This window comes from Triticum aestivum, chromosome 2B (genome assembly GCF_018294505.1).
Source record: "Triticum aestivum cultivar Chinese Spring chromosome 2B, IWGSC CS RefSeq v2.1, whole genome shotgun sequence".
In the NCBI taxonomy this organism is placed as follows: Eukaryota; Viridiplantae; Streptophyta; class Magnoliopsida; order Poales; family Poaceae; genus Triticum; species Triticum aestivum.
Genome location: NC_057798.1, coordinates 558,826,821 through 558,832,150, shown reverse-complemented (window position 1 = coordinate 558,832,150; position 5,330 = coordinate 558,826,821).

Genomic DNA, 5,330 nt, shown 5'->3' with positions numbered 1-5,330 from the left:
GCATGCTACAGGAATCACAAACTTCAACACAAGTATTTCTACAATCCACAACTACCCACTAGCATGAGTCTAATATCACCATCTTTATATCACAAAACTATTGCAAGGAATCAAACATATCATATTTGGCGATCTACAAGTTTATGTAGGATTTTACGACTAACCATGTGAATGACCTATTCCTGTCATCTCTCTAAATAGATATAAGTGAAGCAAGAGAGTTTAATTGTTTCTACAAAAGATATGCCCATGCTCTAACAAATATAAGTGAAGCAAAAGAGAATTATACAAATGGCGGTTTTATATGTGAAGGGAAATAGGCAATCCAAACTTCAAATGATATAAGTGAAGCACATGAAGCATTCTATAAAGTCACACTCAAAAGATTTAAGTGAAGTGCAATGAGCATTCTATAAATCAACCAAGGACTATCTCATACCAACATGGTGCAAAAAAAGAAAAGTGAAAACCAAATGCAAAAGACACTCCAAGACTTGCACATATCGCATGAAGGAAACGAAAATGAAAACATACTGATACTTGTTGAAGAAAGAGGGGATGCCTTCGGGGGCATCCCCAAGCTTAGACACTTGAGTCTCCTTGAATATTTACTTGGGGTGCCTTGGGCATCCCCAATCTTGAGCTCTTGCCTCTCCTCCTTTTCCTCATATCAAGACCTCCTCGATCAAACACTTCATCCACACAAAACTTCAACAGAAAACTCGGTAAGATCCGTTAGATAATAAAGCAAATCACTACTCTAAGTACTGTTGCAAATCAATTCATATTTTGTTTTTGCATTGTGTCTACTGTAATATAGCTTTTCCATGGCTTAATCCACTGATAGAAATTGATACTTTCATCAAAACAAGCGAACTATGCATCAAAAACAGAATCTGTCAAAAAACAGAACAGTCTGTAGCAATATGAACATTCACCATACTTCCGGTACCCCAAAAATTCTACCAAAATCAGGAAAAATAAACAATTTGTATAGCAAGACAGTGCAAAAAGAATCAGAACCGTTTGACATTCCAGTTACAAAAGGGAAAATCGCGCACTATAGTCAAAGTTTCTGTCCTGCACCGTACAAACCAACAAGCATTGTAAACATCCTAAAGGCAAACCTTAGCACATTATTTTTATAATACAATGAAATTGTACAAGGGGATAATTATTTTTGATGAAAAGTTTCTGTAATTAAGATTCACAAAGTTTCCGTGAGCATGAACAAAGTTCAAGGAGCTCTCCCAGTTCAACAATGCTTGTCTCTCTCACTTTCACTTTCCTTTTTGAAAAGTTCTGGGTTACCCTCTTTATTTTTTTGTTATTAGATTATATAAAAGAAATCAACAGAACTAAATGACTCTCTAAAACTTCTGGGTTTTCTCCCTGGCAGCGCTTTCTTTAAAGCCATTAAGCTAGGCATTTAGTGCTCAAGTAATGGATCCACCCGGATCCCAAGGTATATCAAAGCCAATTTTAATTAACAATGATTTGTAATTTAGTAGTGAGCACAAAGTAACATATATAATGCAACAACGAAGTCTAACTCTCTTCCTATGCATCGACATGTCATAAAAGAACAATTCATGCACACCAAGTAAAGGCCAATGCATAGTATAAGCAGTTTCTTGCAATTCTATCGCGTTGGAAACATAGAGAGGTGGAGATATAGTTCCTCTCTCATAATAATTGCAAGTAGGAGCAGCAAACACATGCATATTATATTCATCAAAATTATCATGTGTAATAGTAAAACGTAACCCATCAATATAATCCTTAATAAGGGCAAACTTCTCCCATATAGTGTAGTAGGGAGAATTCAAAAAGATAATAGGACTATCATGTGTGGGTGCAATAGCAACAATTTCATGTTTAACATAAGGAACTATAGAAAGTTCATCTCCATAAGCATAATTCATATTGGCATCATGGCCACAAGCATAGCGAGCATCATCAAAAAGGGATATTTCAAAAGAATCAACGGGATCATGACAATCATCATAGCAATCATCCTTCGGTAAGCACAAAGGGAAATTAAACAATGTATGAGTTGAAGAGTTACTCTCATTAGAAGGTGGGCACGGGTAGCTAATCCGCACTTCCTCCTTTTGTTCTTCGCTCTCCTCATCATCTTTTTCATCCAATGAGCTCACAGTTTCATCAATTTCTTCTTCCATAGACTCCTGCAAAATATTAGTCTCTTCTTGGACAGAGGAGACTTTCTCAATAAATGCATCAATATCGGAATTGTATTCATAATTCTGATAACAATATTTAAGTATAGCAAAATTTTTGGGTTTGTAAACAGCATCATCAAGATTTTCACACTCTTTAAACAAAGATTCAATCTCATGAGCACCCATAAAAGCAATGAATTCTTCTATTTGTTCCACATCATATTAATCATATATACCATTAGAATGAGAAGCTAAGGTTTCATTATCACTAAATTTGCATGAAAAGGGAAGGTGTGGAGCCTTCATCCTAGAGCAACTAGTATAATCATATCTCAAGCATAGTTCCCGAGCATACCAATGCAACATATGAATTTGATCCGATAATAGTTTCCCTTTTTGTGTCAAGCGGTAATCCCTAAAGTATTCACGTTGATCCAACGTGTCTCCCATAACATAATTGAGTGGGGTTTTCTCAGGATTAACAAAGTAGTACATAATATTTTTCACATAACTAGCATCGAGAGTTTTAGGAGGTTCCCCATCTCCATGAGTAGCAAGTACACCTAATTTTTTTTGGTATTTCATGTTCCATATCCATAACTAAAGATAAAGAACAACTTAGAACAGCAAATAAAAATTACTTAGTGATAAAGCAAACAAGCACACACAAGACTATTCACCCCACGCTATGACACCCCGGCAATGGCGCCAGAAAAAGGTCTTGATAACCCACAAGTGTACGGGATCAGTTGCAGCCTCTTTTGATAAGTAAGAGTGTCGAACCCAACGAGGAGCTAAAGGTAGAACAAATATTCCCCCAAGTTCTATCGACAATTGATACAACTCTACGCACGCTTGACGTTATCTTTACCTAGAACAAGTCTGAAACTAGAAGCACTTTGTAGGTGTTGTTGGATAGGTTTGCAAGATAACAAATAGCACGTAAATAAAAACTAGGGTCTGTTTAGATAAAGAAGCAATAAAGTAAACATAGAGAGCGTGGAGAAGTGGTGGAAGGAGTTGTGAAATTGTCCCTAAGCAATTGACTACTTTACTAGACCGATAGAAAGTTTTATGTGGGAGAAGCATAAGCTAACATACTTTCTCTTCTTGGATCATATGCACTTATGATTGGAACTCTACCAAGCATCTGCAACTACTAAAGATCAATAAGGTAAAACCCAACCATAGCATCAAAACATCAAGTCCCCTTTATCCCATACGCCACAACCCCCTTACTCGGGTTTATGCTTATGCCACTCAAGCAACCCACTATAAGCGAATCATGAACGTATTGCAACACCCTACACTGGGAATCCCTCACGCTTGCACGACACGGAGGGCATAATAGGACAACAACATAACCACAAGCAAATTAAACCAATCATAGAAATTCATCAATCACTGATAGGACAATCAAAATCTACTTATACATCATAGGATGGCAACACATCATTGGATAATAATATGAAGGATAAAGCACCATGTTCAAGTAGAGGGTACAACGGGTTGCGGGAGAGTGGACCGCTGAATATAGATGAGGGAAGGTGATGGAGATGTTGGTGAAGATGGCGGAGGTGTTGGTGTAGATTGCGGTGATGATGATGGCCCCCGGCGGCGTTCCGGCGCCACCGGAAGCAAGTGGGACAGAGCCCACCTTCTTCTTCCTTTTCCTTGACCTTCTCCTTAAATGGGAGAAGGGTTTCCCCTATTGTCCAAGGTCTCCATGGCGTGGGAGGGGCGAGAGCCCCTCCGAGATTGGATCTGTCTCTCTGTCTCTCTCTGTTTCTGCGTTCCCTGATTCTGCCCTTTCACCGTTTCTTATATATCCAGAGATCCGTAACTCTGATTGGATTGAAACCTTCGCCTAGATTTTTCTCTGAAAATAATCTTTCTTGTGGAAAAGCATAGCGTCAACCGCCTTACGGGTTGCCCACGAGGGTCAGGGACGCGGCCCCTGCCTTGTGGCCCCCTCGGGCACCGTCTCGCGTTGGTTTTTCTTCCCAAAAATCATAAATATTCCAAAAATGATCTCTGTCCGTTTTTATCCCGTTTGGACTCCGCTTGATATGGGGTTTCGAAACATAAAACATGCAACAAACATGAACTCGCACTGGGCACTAGATCAATATGTTAGTCCCAAAAATAATATAAAAAGTTGCCAAAAGTATATTAAAGTTGTAGAATATTGGCATGGAACTATAAAAAATTATAGATACGACGGAGACGTATCAGCATCCCCAAACTTAATTCCTGTTCGTCCTCGAGTAGGTAAATGATAAAAAGATAATTTTTTGATGTGGAGTGCTACCTAGCATAATCTTGATCATATATCTAATCATGGCATGAATATTAAGATGCGAGTGATTCAAATCAATAGTCTATCATTTGACATAAGAGCAATAGTACTTCGAGCATACTAATAAAGCAATCATGTCTTTTCAAAACAACATGGCCAAAGAAAGTTATCCCTACAAAATCATATAGTCTGGCTATGCTCCATCTTCATCACACAAAATATTTAAACATGCACAACCCCGATGACAAGCCAAGCAATTGTTTCATACTTTTGACGTTCTCAAACCTTTTTAACTTTCACGCAATACATGAGCGTGAGCCATGGATATAGCACTATAGGTGGAATAGAGTATGATGGTAGAGGTTGTGTGGAGAAGACAAAAAGGGAGAAAGTCTCACATCGACGCGGCTATCAACGAGCTATGGAGATGCCCATCAATTAATGTCAATGCGAGGAGTAGGGATTGCCATGCAACAGATGCACTAAGAGCTATAAGTGTATGAAAGCGCAAACTGAAAACTAAGTGGGTGTGCATCCAACTTGCTTTCTCATGAAGACCTAGGACATTTGAGGAAGCCCATCGTTGGAATATACAAGCCAAGTTCAATAATGAAAATCCCCACTAGTATATGAAAGTCACAATATAGGAGACTCTCTCTATATGAAGAACATGGTGCTACTCTGAAGCACAAGTGTGGTAAAAGGATAGTAACATTGCCCCTTTTTTATTTTTTTCCTTTTTTTTGCGGGCTTCTTTGGCCCCCTTTTTTTTATTTAGGCTTCTTTGGCCTCTTTTTTTATGGGGCAATGCTCTATAATGATGATCATCACACTTTTATTTACTTACA